General features: G+C 39.7%; 1 long non-coding RNA gene across 1 annotated transcript; it reads right to left on the reverse strand.

Moving 5' to 3' along the window:
- Positions 1-1,727: 1,727 nt before the first annotated feature.
- Positions 1,728-14,301, reverse strand: LOC125701279 (uncharacterized). The gene is made up of 6 exons (XR_007380194.1): positions 14,234-14,301; positions 11,685-11,842; positions 7,053-7,223; positions 5,598-5,692; positions 4,432-4,581; positions 1,728-2,478 (listed from the first exon to the last, which is right to left on the reverse strand). It is a non-coding gene; the product is annotated as an uncharacterized LOC125701279 (long non-coding RNA).
- Between the last annotated feature and the right edge of the window lie 1,670 nt (positions 14,302-15,971).

Genomic DNA, 15,971 nt, shown 5'->3' on the forward strand with positions numbered 1-15,971 from the left:
ACTGGAGTTTTTATTGCTGGATCATTATCTGATCCAAGTACGAGAGAAGAACAATTTCTTCATTAGGATGCATATTGAGATTGATGTGCAATTTGAGTTTTGAAAATGAAAATGTTCCAGTCTGGTTTGTATTAAAGCAGTGCATTAGTAAAAATGGGCTCATAAGGAAACTCACTACGGCTCAACTGAGCAACGAGTGTTTCATTCACCTTTATAAAGGCAAAGTGAGTTTGTAAAAGGGAAAAGAAAAAATGCATTTGTAAGCATTGCAGAGCAGGGAGTTTAGGAAGATATCTGCAGGAGCTGGGGAGCAGCAGGCCCAGAACAAGTACCTGAGCAGAACTTCTGCTCAGCAATTCCAGACTATTCTAAAGCATTCCTCCATTCTTAGCACTTAAATTAGCTTCATTGTGAAACAGTAATTAAGCAGCAGGGAAGATTCACCGCCTTAGCCTTTTATTCTTGATTCTAATTTACATGATTAAATTCTAACTTATTCACTGATTACCTTCTTGCTTAGCATGCTTTAGATTCTCCCTTTCTTTCCTTCTATCCTTGCTTCTTTTGCTGGATGTAGCAGTGTTGGCCCTCACCAATCCACAGTTTTTAGGATGCTTGTGCACATCGCCCTGTTAGCATAATGAGCCACAAATACCTGAATCAAATATTAACATATGTAAGAGCTTTAACACACACAAAAAATCCCCCCCAAAAAATTGTTTTGGCAGGCACATTTTGTACACTGTGTGAAGGGCTAAGTTAGCTAACAACCTCCATAGAACTCCTGGAGATTTGTTCAGAACACATGCTAAAATTCTGTTGGAGAGGAGCTCTGTACATCTGATTTCATATTCATTCACTCTTTTTTTTTTTTCTTCTGATCCATGCATAAGCAAAAACGTAAAATCTGTGGGAAAAAAAAGGTTACATTTGTTTTAGAAATTTGCACATTTGATCCGGAAATGGATACACACCTCACAGCACACAGCTTTTGAACAAGTGAATGATCATTTCATGGTAATTTTCTGGCTGAACTGGTCCTAGCACTCTTTCCCTTCACTTATCTTCTTGAGTTCTTCAATTTGTCTTAAAATTCATACCTCCATGCTGCCTCTTAGTTTGAAAAGGCTACTGTGCTCAAAATGAATAACTTCCATACCAGACTGTACAAGCCAGTACCAGCTCTGAGTGCACGATGTGGCAGACATTCTCTGCCAAAATGGGAATACTATAATTATTATTAATTATTAGTTATTAATTGACCCAAGTAATGCTTGGAAAAAAAAGACACCAAAAATCTGCTCTGCTGGTTTAGCATTAAGGAGTTAACATTCCACCCAGCAAACTGCTTCTTATTCTCTGTTCCTCCTATCAGTATAATACTAGATTCTTAAAGACAACTCCACAGAGATTCCTTAAAACAAAGCATCTTCCCCAGAGTGAGGAGCCGTACCACATTTAGGCATTCATAAGCTGTAGAGTTCACACTGGAATCACAATGCTGCTTAGAGTGAATTGTGAAAAGCTGTTTCTGTTGAAAGGTTTTGCTGCAGCGCGAGCAAGTGAAAGACTTCTCATCACTATGAGTTCGTTTACGTGCAATTAAATGACATTTCTGAAACAAAGAAAATATTTGCAACATAACTATCCAGCTGTGTATCACATTCAACAAATCCACACAGAAAAGGACAAGAGCACTATGGCTCCTTCATTACCCTCCACTGTAAGCAGATGCTGAGGAATGCATCAGTTGCTGCCCAGTCCCTTGGAGAAGGTCACAGCTTCTCCTCCTGAGGTCATTCCTGTTTGCAACGACCACAACCAGGTGGATCAGTGGAACACGCTCCCAGGGAAGTTGCAGATGCCCCATTCCCAGCTGTGTTCAGGCCACGCTGGATGGAGCTTAGAGCACCTTGATGTGCTAGAAGGTCTGCATCCCTAACAATCCTAAGGTTCCCTTCCAACCCAAACCATTCTATTATGTAAGAGCTTTTTTTATCATGCCGTCTAGCATTCTTATGGCAATGTAGTGGTACTCAATTTCACCCAGGACAGAAACAACAACAAAGACAAAAGATGATGTTCACACTACAGGCCTTGCGAATGGGCAAAAAGACAGATTTTTCAGATGGCTGAGAAAGGAAGCAATGGGAAAGCTTTGAATGAGGGCAGAATGAAGATGCTTTTACGTGACAATTTGCTCTATCAAATAGTGCTATTATGGTTTGGTTTTTTTAAAATCTTTTGTAGTTTCCATGGAAATAAGTAGGAGACATCACTGTTGGATCAACCTTCGTATTTCTCCATACTATCAGTTCAGCAGAAGATATATGCAGTATAATTGATGCTTTCATTCTGGATTTTACAGATGTATAAAAAAGTATTTGTCAGAGCTACACACAGATCAGAACCTGTGGGTCTTCATTTGAGCACACACACTCGCTGGACTAGAGATCTCCCCTCCCCCTTTTTTTCTCCCTGTAAGTCAGAGAAAAGTATTGCTAAGTTTCTAAAGTGTTGACTGTGCTGCAACATAAAGAAATACAACACAGGCCTGTGGTATTCATGTCCTGTACATTAGATGACAGCAAAGGTAAGCAACACAGCAACTAATTAAAAGTGGAATACACTGCCAAAGTCCAGTCTTCACTTGAGGCTGGAAAGCAATGTGATCCTGACCGTGTTTGTGGGTATGTTTATGTGCTCAGACCGATTTTACCCAGCGACACTGGGTGAGAAATATGGCTGAAAAATCACACAAAGCACAAATATTTGCCTTTGTTCTCACGTCACTGAGGTGGACCGTTCTTCCTTTATACTTGTGAACATCCAAAAGATGTAACAAGACAGCCTCACTTTTCTGCATTCCTGTTTTATTTTTCATTTAGGAACCATTTTTCTTGCAAATAAACCATAACCACCCCACATCAGTTAGAATGCAGTAACAAATCTCTATCTTATTTAAATATACCCAAAGCGAACCCTGCCTTGCCAAGTCATCCACTTAATGTGCAATAATTTGTCGGTGAGCTGAAATAGCTGCTTGCATGCAGAGCTGCACTGATCACGTTTGAAACTTTTTCCATCCCTGTGAATCTTCTTGTGCTGAGTAAGAGCGCAATGGTTGTGAAAGGCAGCTTCACAGTGACTGCACTGAACTGCCATTCCATGTATGGAGGCACGTTTTGGCACCTGGCAGTCAAAATAATTATTTTAATGGCAAATTTCGGATCTCCACAAGTTTGAACAAGAGTTAGGTTGTGCATAGCCCTGAGTTACACATTGGTTATAGAAGAAAATGGAAGGAAAAAAAAGACCTTCTGTGCTCTCAGCAACAGTTCCAGAGTAATTAAGCATTTGTAAGCTGAAATATCACTGATTTTAATGAAAACTGTTTAACAAATCAAATCCCTTTGAAAATTCCAGCAACTGCTTTCACCTGCACAAGATTAATTTCAAAATGCTACCCAAAGCAGTCTGTATATACAAAGGAATTGTGACATGTAGATAATAATCCCATTTCCACCTTGAAATATTTACATCTGTTAAGTGGCACCTTTCTGAAAACACAGACAGATACAAAAGGCAACTTTGTCTGCCTAAATATTTTAATACAGCCATTTCATAACTTCAAAAAATCTAGCACTGCATCGAGCTCTTCTTGGTATTTGTCAACTGAATCACTTAAAATAAGTAAATACGCTCTGTTTCTTAATACTGATTTCTTAATAAAACTCTTACCCCTACAAGAATATTTTCTTCCTAGAAGAGAATTGAATTTACTCATGAAATAAAGCCACAGTGAGTTTACAGGGATTTGAATCTAGTAGTCTTCCAAACCAGAGCTGTTCAAAAATGTAGTACATGGAATCACCAGAAAACCCCAAGGGCTTGCATCTCCAGAACTATGTATGATAATTTTAACTTCTATTTTCAGTGTCAATCTGTATGCCAACACTGTTTGATATGGATGACAATGGGGAAAAACACAAATCAATTTCCTGCGTATAGGATAAAAATGGACTCATGCAGTGCTCTATTTTTTACATTGTGGGAGAAGATCCCAGCCAGAGAAGAGGCATTTCAGTTTATTGTATCCCCTTCAATGTTTCATGATTGTTTTGTAGCCTGAAAATAATAGTGGATATTGACATAAGCAAATTCAGAGTCCTACAGGTATCCTGGAGGGGAAAAAGACCAAAATACTTGATGTTTTGTATTTTAAACAGCTTAAAGCATCAGCCACAAGATGTCACCCCATCTCCTTGCAGGAGCTTCCCTGTAAATCAGCAGTGACCACATTTTCCATAGCATATTCTGTAATGATGTAAAGTCACAGAACGCATTTGGTTTCATTACAAGCAGCAACAATTACAAACATTTCGGCCCTAATTATCTCTACATTCCCTTTTCCCCCTGCTTTAAACTCACCCAAATCTCTTTTCTGTGCAATATAGGCACTGCAGTGTGGACACTGGTATTTTGGCACATCTTCTCCATGCTTCCTTATTATGTGTGCTTTCATGTTACCACTCTGAGCAAATCTGGTGTAGCAAATGTAACATTCGTGTGGTTTTTCACCTATTAAAATGTGAATATATGCTTAGGAACCCTGTATTTGATACAAACACTACATTCACACAGATCTGAACATCTAATCTTTAACAGCAACAGCCAGACCAAGCAAAATGTAACGTTACCTTGCAATGCACGAAAGGCCAGCAAGTTTACATAGCCCATTCCTATGCAAACTCCTGGTTTCCTGAATCTGCAAGTCAACCTGATGAAGCATAAAACCATTAATTCTAAATTATTAATCAGGAATTATCTTCATTACCTTTTATCCCATCTTGTGGATGGATTCCATTTCACGTACAAAAATGCAGTGTTACAATTGAGTGCACAAGGAGAGGAAGTGAATGGCTGCGACATCAAGATAAAATTGATTCAACCCCAGCCATCAATATTGGGGAAATATTTTCTTTTCCATGACTTTCTTTCCCAGAAATTCACATCAGCTCTGAATATCATCAAAATTACATCAGTGCTGGTGGAAAGCACAGTCTAAGAGCACAGAGAAACATCCAGTGTTGAGGTTTTGAGCCAACTCCAGTCTGGCCCTAAGGGCTGAGCCTCCACCACGACTGGGCAACACGAGGCCCACTTTTAGACATTTCTGGTCAATTCCTCGAAAAAGAAGTTAGTCTGTTTGCACCAGATTGCTCTGAAATGTAAACCAAAGCATAAGTGGGCATATTCAGGAGATGTGAAACACACTGCCATTCGTGCTAACATGAGGCACACATCACACTGTGACTGAACTGATGTGAAACCTGAATTATGAGGTAGATAAGGTAGATACTATGTTCTCAGACAGTGTGCACATTACAGTCAATTTGGGCAAGATCAATCTGAGGTCACAACAATGTGGAATAAGCAAAATGCACAAAGATTGTGCTTTTCAGGTATGCTTTTACTCAAAATCACAAATGAAAAGCGTTGTGATTTACAGTCTGAAATTAGGTCACAAGGAAACCCATGAATTTTGAAGGCCTATAGGAGACACAAGCATAAATCATTACATTGGGGAATCCTACCTGATTCCAAGTGTATCAGATTGCCAAGTGTCTTTTCAGTTTATATGCATCTTTGCAAGCATAGCTGCACAGGTAACATGCATGAGGACGCTCTCCTGTATGTGAGCAAATGTGTCACTGCAGTTTACTTGCCTGGCATAAAAACAAGACAACTTCTGCAGTAACATTTACATTTATAGAAGTATAAACAATTGAAATATCAGGACATTCACAAAATACATCTACTGCAATTTTAAATATTGCATCCGTTACAGACTTAGTGCTGCCTGTGCTGGTTTTAGCTGATATTCTGTACTCTTCCCCCAGATGATCTTGCTTCCATCTTTAGTACCAACATAAGTAAAAGGAGAACCCTTAACATGAGAACAGAAAAAGCCACATTTTAAAATTGGCTGAAAAGAACACCAATTACCTTCATGCTACTCTGTATACCAAATTTAAAATGCCCAAAGCCTTTATTTATCTTCAAGTTCATACAAAGAACATTCACTGCAGAAGCCTAATTCATTCTATTTTTTAACACTGTTTTTGTGTTCTGTCCTACATAAATAACAAATATGCAAGTTAAAATTAGGAGTTACCTTCTGTAGAATTCCTGCATACTTCATGAGCTCACTTCTAGAACCACTTAAATCTACCATACCATTGACTTACATAGAACTAAGCACGATTGTTTCCCCACTTTTGTAGCCCCTGTGGTCCTTTCACAAGTCAAGTTTTATACAACGTCAACTTTGGCCATTTGGCCATGCACTGTCCAGCTGTACATTTGCACTGCAAGCCAAGCATTAATACTGAGCTTGACATATACAGCTTAGTATCTGAAAGCCTACCAACTTTCCCCAAAGGATTCGGAAATGCTGTGCTTGCTTCTGCACTTGAATATTTACACATTGAACACTTGAAAGGTTTTTCAAAGGTATGCTTGTAACACCTGTGCCGTGAAGCTCTCTGCTGGTCACAAATGCCATATCACAGTCACTGCATTTACTGGGCCTGGTCCCTGTGAGAATATATCGTTTCTTAGAACCTTATTTAACAGCTGTTTGATTTGTCTGCATTAAATCAACACAATTTTTGCCAGAACCTTTTTGGGACTCTATTTTTTTAAAAATAGACAATAGACATCCCCCACATACTGATCATAAACACCTGCTTTGTCAATTCGCTTCACATTGCTAAACAGTCACAAAGAAATCATCAGAGAAGTTTCTATCATGCATACAAAAATCCGACAAAACCGAAGCAAATTTTCAGCTGATAAAAATTCTTAGAATGGCAAAAGGTAACAGGGAATCGCAAACAGACCACATCCTGTCAGTGCAGAACTCCAAACAAAACTGGTGAAGCTTCTGAGGACAGAACGATCACAGAATCCACCTCTACGTCTGCCACTTGCCCGTGGATTAAATCCTGCAGACAATATGTAATGGAATAACTAGACACATTAGATACCTGCATGCACATTCACGTGGTTCTGCAGGAGAGCAGCTGCTCGAAAGGCCTTGAGGCTGATGGGACACATGTGACGTTTTCCTTTAGAATGGATTTTCCTGTGGCGGTTCAGACTTGATGCCTTGAGCGAGGTGCATGTACACAACTCACAGCTGAAGGCTGCTTTTTCTCCTGTGAGAACAAAGACGCATTTAGATCATGAGATACAAAAGAATGACTTCACTCTTCAAAAATAGTACTGAATTCAAGATAGTGCCTCTAGTTTAGGGAAAACTACCTCACATTTATACATAAAGGTGCTTCAAAATGCAATAATTTCTGCCTGACAGCTTGTCTTTTTGTAATGTAGCTATTTAAACTTAAGCAACTCACCCCAAGATAGTGCCACGCATTAGTGATATAGTTCAGAACCTAATTCTAGAAATCCTACCTCTGGTCTAACTCCCACCTCCAAGAGAAGATGAAAGTGGCTAAGATGTGGTTCATGAAGGCACTTCTAAACAATGCAACACACTTCTTGTTGTCAGCTGTATGATTAGTGCTAACAAATTTAAAGATTTGGGTACAGCAGGCTAAGCTATCCTCAGCTTTCAGTAAAGTATATGTAAAATCTGGTACAATGTAAAAGCTGCTACAAAATCATTAGTTGACTTCGAGGAAAGATCAATTACTTGAAGAAGACAGAATAAAGTTACAGGATTATATAACGTTTCCAAGTTCTTATCACAGCAGTAACAAGTTCCTTTGAGAGTACCAAGTAAAGAGGAAGCATGCTGCACTTTCAGTTTTGAAAAAGATGAGAACTGCAAAATGGCAAATAGATCATATGAGAAGAGCCTTTCCAGAACAGTTGCCTCAGCTCCCAAGTGCACTTTGTAATGTTTTTCATGCTGAGACCAGAATACATTTTATACAGTGCTTCATAGTGCACAGAACATGCAGCTAACACTCGAGTGACAGCAAACAAGACTGCTTTATTGTTGTTTATTCATTATGGATTCATCCCACAGAACAGAACTTCTTTTGCTTTGTTAAACCTGCTAAGTGTGCTTCCTTTAAACACAGTATCCAAACCAAGGGACATTATTGATTGGTACAACATCCATACTTCAAACTTCCTCCACCAGTATACCTTCATATCCAGATATTATGAGGGACACATTCACAGATTCTTCAACTCCACTGATGTCACCCAACTTTCAGAGTACAGACATGCAGATTCTAGGGAAAGTCACATTACATGCCCTTTCAGCCAGTCCTCTGCAACACACTTTTAACATTCCTGAAATATTAAGACAGCTACGTTCCATTACTCTTATTTAGGTTCTGGGAGATAACCTTGCTGACAGGCACTGGAATTTGCCTACCACTCTCAACCAGCAAGTTGCAACCATTCTAAGCTCATCCATAAACCCCTGAATCTTGAAGCTGAACGGACCAAGGAAGATTAAATAAATTATTAGGCTTATTCATTATATTACTCATTTATACCCAATCTTAACTTTGACAGCTCCCTGGAGGTTTTAAAAACCACATCATGTTCATCTTGTTTCAAAATCTAACTTAAAATATGTTATCAAATAATTAACTACAAATATTATAGTCAACTGTTTACCTTTCTTCTGAGGTGAAGCACTCGTTTGGCATTTTAGATACTTGGGATTTCTTATAACTGCTTGTACTGAGAGATGCATATCTGTGGTTTTTATCTTCATCATGCGAGTCTGACAAATCATCACTAGCTTCACAGCTCAGACCCTCTGCTTCCTTTCCTCCATCCTCTTCAGATTGGGCCAATTGCTGGACCTTATTTTCAAATTCAGTGACATCATCACCTCTGTTAACCTACTTAAACAAGAAGTTTTTAAGCTGCCTTAATCAAAAGTAGTTGCTAATGGCAAAACAACTCAACTTTCATCAAGAATCAATCTGGTAATGCACAACAATCCTAAATACTATTAGGGAAAGCTGCAATGAAATTTCACATTTAGCATCCAGCAACCTAGCTGGGATCTGAACCATTACTAAAATGGAGTCCTTGCTCCTGAGAATTGTACACTGAGTTTCAGAGCATCTTTCTGAGACTGCAGCAAGGAGAACATAGAAACTTATATCCTCAACATTTAAAGAAAAGGTATTTTAAACTTAATTTCAGTACTTTTGCCTTCTAAAAAAGGACAAGATATGTTCTCAACTTTTTTTTCTTTTTTAAAATGAAACTAATATAGGACACACATCCAACAACCACTGTTGTATTGTACTCATTACTAAAAGAAAGGAAATTATCTAACACTATTTAACAGACCTAGGCTATGAAAAACAGAAGCACCACAGCGTTTCTGATGAACTGAATTAAAAGTTTGAGTTGTAGCAGCTTAGAGCTAGTAATCTAGAAAGGCTACATTTTTTGTTTGCTTTCCTCAGTATAGCTTGAAAACAGAGAGCTGCACAAAGGATTAGCTATTTCAGTCCAACAAATCTCATCATTTAGGAAAAATGATACGAAAGTCAGAACAGTGGCCCTCAGTCTTAGTTGTAGGCTCTGAACCTTCTGTCCCTGCTCAGCTGGAGGCCACGCGGTGCAGCTCAGTTGGTTTTCCCACTTTTCAAAGTATTTGAAGTGATTCCATGCTTCCCATCCGGAGGCACTCAGCCTGGTGCCACCTCTCCGAGTGCTGCTGAAGAGCTGGCTGACGGCAGCGCTCAGCATCTCTTACCTTTGCAGCTTAAGTATTGTGCAAAGCTGATGTAGTACATTCATAGAGGCAGTGGAGTGCTATATAAACATCATTATATTATACTTTAGGCCACTGCTGGTTATTCAAGGAGAACAAGTTTTGGATTAAGTGTTCTCCAAAGGTATTGTAAAAATGTTTTTCAGGTAAACTGGTGAGATTTGAGAGACTAACATTTAATCTTGTGTACCTTTCCAGACTAGCGATTTCCAACACTCAAACATCTCACAAAGCCCACTTATCATTCATACTCTATTGGAAACCAGTGCAGAGGAAGGATGTGGAGCCTTCCCTCTAAATGCTGCACAGCGCATTGCAGAGCTGCTATAGCCAACTATGAGCCAGATCCCACTCAACACTTCACTGACCTTAAAAAGTATCCCTTGCCAATTTATGGTTTTCCTCACCTGTGTAAGCGACCCCTGGAAAGCAGCATTTGTGAAATATCTTTAGTTCAAAGTAGCAGCAATGCTGGTGGTTTGTTTGGCTTTATAGTTCCATTAGACAAGGTGGTGTTTTGCCCAGCACCAACATTATACTGTGCTCGTCTGCATACAGTAAGCACTACTGGGTATCCAGGAGCCACATGAGACCTTTTCCAAAGAATTTGGCAGGGACTTTTTTACTTTTGTGTTTAGTGTACATAAGATAGCACACGTGATGCAGCTCTGGATTTCTACAAAAGGTGCAGCCATGAAAAGCACCTCAGTGGTAAGGCTGTGAGAGTGGTAACAGGCTGTAAGGATGGCAAATTCAAATCTTCCTGAAAAATGAATATAACGATGAGCCAGATATTAATTAGGTCATTGACCTTATTGGACCTTATCCTCAAAGGCAGCGCATTCCTGTAATTACCACAGATGTCCTTGACACAGCTACTCTTATCCACAAATCTGTAGAGTTGCAAATGCAAGAACAACATAAAATTTTTACCCTTAGTGACTGCAAATTAGTCATACCTATTATGTTACAATGATTCAACACAAATCCAAAGCAATTATTTAAGGAAGAGTGTGTATTCCATCAATTCAGGGCTAATATTTCAGTGCTGATACCACATTATGAATAATCTTCTGAATCTGTACATATGCAGCTGATATTATAAAAGCTTCATTATGAGGCAACGTAAAACACACTTACTTCAAAGTCTTCAGCTTCATTCTCTTCCCATGTTTTAGAAAATCATTTCAGATGGATTTAGGGGCTGTGTAACCAGCCTTTCTTGTGTATATTTTACACCTCCATATTCCCATCATAGGTCCTAAACCATAACCCTCTGATACCAACAGGATTGCCATTAATTTAAATGCGTTTGGAATTAGGCCCAGAATAGGTAACTACTCCAGTAGAAATGCTATTTGCACATTTATGACCTGTCCACAAAACTCGGGGCTGTTATGTTACAGCAGAAAGAAAAAAACAAACAACAGACCAAAGCAAAAAGCCTAACAGATAAGCCTCAGTTTAACCTTACATTTTCGTAACCGTTCACTTTTATGATATTTCTTTGTGCAGTTCAAAACTCCATTCTCCTCTGGCACATGACTCCTGTTACCCTACTAGGAAACTCAGTCTTTGTTGTGACTTATTTTGACAGTTTTAATATCATTTTCCACCTGGCATCTGAAGTTTTCCATTTTCACTTTCCTCCGATGTCTCACTTTTGTTTCCAAGTGTATGTTGCATTCACACTGCACCTGTCACAGTGGAATCTATGTCCCCTAACATTGGTCTACAAACATATACGCCTTTACTTTTGCTCTTACACCAGGGACAACTGCTGCCTTCGTCACCTGTTTTGCAGTGTGATCTGCTCCTCTGAATGATGATAGCAGGAAATAGCTCTCACACCATCACCTGTTTCAGAGAAAGCCATCAGAATTATAAGTTCTCCTACCTCACGTGCCTCCTTATATGTTGGTCTGTTATCAGGTTGTACTCAGTAAATGGTGACATATTTTCACTTTATTTTCTGGTGCTGTTGTCGACTTGTTCTTTTAGTGTTCCACTTTTGCACTGAAGAAGGATTACTTCAGGGGCTACCAAAGACCTGAACTAAAAAAAACGAAAGTCATATCAACTAATGATAAAAAAAATACATTATATACATGATGTATATACAGATACATTATATTCAGTGCTGTTCCAAGCACTGAAATTAGCAGATTCAGAATAAACTTAGTGCTTCAGCACTGGCCTAGAAGGTTCTCAGGAGAAATTATACGTTCTGAATTTCAGAAAAGACACCGATCACTTGGAAAGAAGACGACTATTAAAACATTTTAGCTTTTTCCTTTTTTGCAGACATCTGGCTCTGGGACAGGAGTTGCAGTTGTTTCCAGCAGGCATTTTTTAGCATTCAGATCTGCCTTGGATTTCTTGCCGAACAGCACAGGACTACTGTCCTCATCTCTACGGCCATTTAAAAGCTGGTCAGACCTCTAGCCCAGTGGCTTAGCTGCAGCCCTGTTGTATATACAGTCCTACTTGTTACTGTACTTTTTCACCATAGCAAAAGAAAGATGGGAACACAGCAAAGCAAAGTCAAAGAGAAGTCATTCAGGGGTGCATTGGTTGACCAGTGTCCGGCCAGGTATAAATTACCACTTCTCTTTCTCAGTGCAAAGAGGAGGATGAGCAGAGATACAGCGCTCTCTTAGAGGCACAGAGATGCTCGGACTGTGCCACTCATGCACAAACCTCTTGATGTGCACTGTATGAAGGCACAGTGAAAGTCCTGTGCTGCTCTCTCTCCAGGGCTCCTCTTGGCTTTGAGAAGACAAATACCCTCTTTAAATATGAGTGGTTCTAATAGAAGAACCAAAACAACTTCTATTGAGTTAAAGACCTTAATACTTTTACAGCTTGCCTCTGCTTTTCAAATCCTGCTCCATGCAGTTAACAATTATAATTATATAGCGTGACAAAAAACCAGGGCATAATAGCATACAGATGTGGGATACATAAAAGGGAAAGCATTTAGCATAAGCTTGTTGGAGCTGAAAGTACCAGGGGTGATTGCTCAGGCACAAGTCACAGGAGTGGTCTGAAAATATTAACCAGAATTGCAATTTGTGTATTAACTGTTTCATCTAACGCTGTTACGTTAGACGATGTTACGACTTAGAAACAATTTTACTATCCAGTAATGCATGGCTTGCTGCTTCTGGCAGACAGCAGATCTACGTGCCTGGGTCTGTTGGGAAGAAGTGTGTTTGCTTCAGGACCTTTTTCTTCCATTTCAAATGACGTGAATGTAGTTACAGTTAACTACACCTCAGTGACTCCCAGTGTTCTTACAGAATACTCTTTAATCAAAGAGATAGCAAAGAAAGTTCTAAAGACAACTCCCCTTAGTTAGTTAGCAAAGCCTTTTGCTGCTGTTTGTGCAAAGGTCAAAGAAGTTACGTTTAAAAGGCAGAAAGTTTTCCTCTTGTTTTGACTAAACTGGAGGAAACGTGCTAGAGCTGTGCAGAATTTGATTGCCAAACATCAAGTGAAGACACACAGTGAGAAAAGGTAGTAAAGGTTTAACCCAACTGATGTAAGAAACAAAATTCAAGGATGCCCATGTTTCCTTGCCTTTATCACACTGTTAATCTTTAATCGGGAAAACAGTTCTGAGAACAGCACTTTGTGGACAAATAAACAGGCATAAATGTCTGGAAGTTAACAGGATCACCAGAGAACAAGACTATTAAATCATTGTCCTAATAAATCAACAGATGAGATGTACAACCCCAAGGAGTTCAAATTCTGCTTCCACGTGGATATGCAGCAAGTGCACGTTAAACCTTGCAGAATCAGCAGAAAGGAGCTGGTCTTTGGGTTCAGAAGAGCACTGGCTTCCTGTGCAAGATTTTTCCAGCTCAGATCACAGATCTGCACAGGTTCTAAAATGTCTGAGGATCCTGAATCGAACTCCTCAATGTAAAAACCCAAAGAAATTTAGGATGGTCTGCAGAGTTCAAGGACAAAATAAGGAATTACTGCCTTAGTGCTACTGCAATGCAAATTCCTGAGCTATGCAAGATTAACCTGTGGATTACTTGTTTTTACTTTACTTGCTGAATGCACATTGGTTGCTGGTCAATTGAGCATATTAAAGCTCACAAATAAGACCTTCTTCCTTAAGTAAAGAGTATTTGTATGCTAATGAACCACCCCAAATCAGTAACCTTGGAGACAGGTATAGATGGTCAGTAAACAGAATTGTGCAGCAGTCAGAATTCTGTCTTCCCAGAAGGACGAGAAAAAAAGTGTGATCTCCAGTGTACAGTATGTAGGGTTTCATCTGACCTATTAACACTTACATCAGGGTTTACCAGCCAGCACAGGATCTATTACACAGGGAACTGCTTTATGTAATGTTGATTTTCTTGCAGCAGTCAGGTTCAAGAACCCAAAGGTATGTAGTGCTTGACCTAGGCACATTTGCCTTCTGACCTTTAGTTGTAGCCTGGCTTTTATTTCTGCACAATCAGCTTCTCTCTCTTCATGTTGTCACTTCCAGTGTTACAAAGTGCTTGAAATATTCATTGAAGCCATTTTCCTGGGAAAAATATAGAACAAATCTTACTTGGATCAGAAGTTTAGCCCAAGTTGGTGCCATCAAAGCAGAAAACGGATCATAGTAATGTTTTTCACTTTAAATAAGGACACACTATTTGCATCACAATAATCTAAAGAGTAGCCAGCAGGGACTGCCTGTGGCACAGAATATAAATATGAAAAAAAATAATGATCTCATCTTATTTATGTTTTAAACTCCTCAGATCAGGAACTATCAACCAAACCAGAAAGAACCCACAAGAAGTGAGAAGGTGACATTGCCAACTCCCAGCCCCTTCCCACGGAGAAGATAAAGGCTTGGAGATGTAAAGTAAAGCATCCAAAGTCAAACAGGAAATCCATAGCAAATCCATAGGAAGAAACAGAAGCTAAACTTGTGGATCTGCACCCACGCTCACTGTAGGGAATCATTCTTCTTGAAGGAAACCAGCTGATGAATGACACGGATCTGTGCCCCATAGGTTGGATTTCATGTAACGAGGAATAAAAATGACAAGTGAGACAAAAGGTAAATGAGAGTCTTTCAGTAAGTGAGAAGTTTGTTGCCAGTTGGATAAACTGAAGCAACAACTGACAATGCAGTGCTGCTAGCAAGCAAACATGGAGAAGTACTGTGCAGCATGCAAAAGGAAGGAGCTCCAGGAACCAGGATTAGCTCATCCTAGAAAAAATAAACCAGCTTACATTTTTACAAGGCACTGCCATTTCATTCCATCGGTGAAGTCTCTCTTAAAAGTGCCAGTGGCACCCCAGTAATCAGCAGGAAGACAAAAACTGCTCTTGAACAAGAGATTGAAACATTGCCTGCTGCTCTGAGACTGTGGGTTTGGCACTAAGGTTTGTCATTTACCCTTCCACAGGTAGGAAGCAGGGAGCCCTTGACAGCTGGAAGCACACAGCACTGTGGTAAACAGCTTTCGCTCCAGGAAGGGTTACCATTTTTATTTGCAAAGCTAAATATTGGTGCCATCTGGGCTTTGTGTGACTGAGCAGAGCAGATGCTGCATAGGTGAAGGGAAACAGAACCTTATGCTGACTGTTTTCCACTCTGTTTAGTACAGTTTGTCCCCATCTCTCCTGGCTGTAGTCCTGCTGTGCATCCAGCCAAAAAATGCATTAACCACACAAAAAATAAGACATGTTGTTATCAGTCTTGTGCTGGCTAAGGTAAATTCAAAGTCTTGGTGGGTCCAAACACTCCATATGCCTCTTAGATCTTCTACAGAGTGCCCACTCTTGTGCCATATCTAGCTACAGGGCACATACCAGTGGACAGAGTCATGCACAGTGTAGTTAAGGCTACATGGCTCAATGCCATCTCTAGAACTAATGGGATAGTGAGAGAGAAGGGTAAATGGTGGACAGCATGCTGCTCAGAACCAGCAAGTGAGGAAACACCATTCGTGGGGAATGCTTGCCTTGCTCTGCTTGTGGGGTGCTGTCTGGTGTGACACAAAGGGAATTAAATCCTCACAGTCATTTACAGGCAATGTGTAGCTAAGCCACAGCACCTCCCTAGTCAGTCACTCCAGTTTTTATTCTTTACAAGAGAAAACAGAAAAGAGAACCTCAGCACCCCCAGTGACTATAACAATATCTGAGAGCCTGTCAG

The sequence above is a fragment of the Lagopus muta genome, chromosome 16 (genome assembly GCF_023343835.1).
Source record: "Lagopus muta isolate bLagMut1 chromosome 16, bLagMut1 primary, whole genome shotgun sequence".
Classification (NCBI taxonomy): Eukaryota; Metazoa; Chordata; class Aves; order Galliformes; family Phasianidae; genus Lagopus; species Lagopus muta.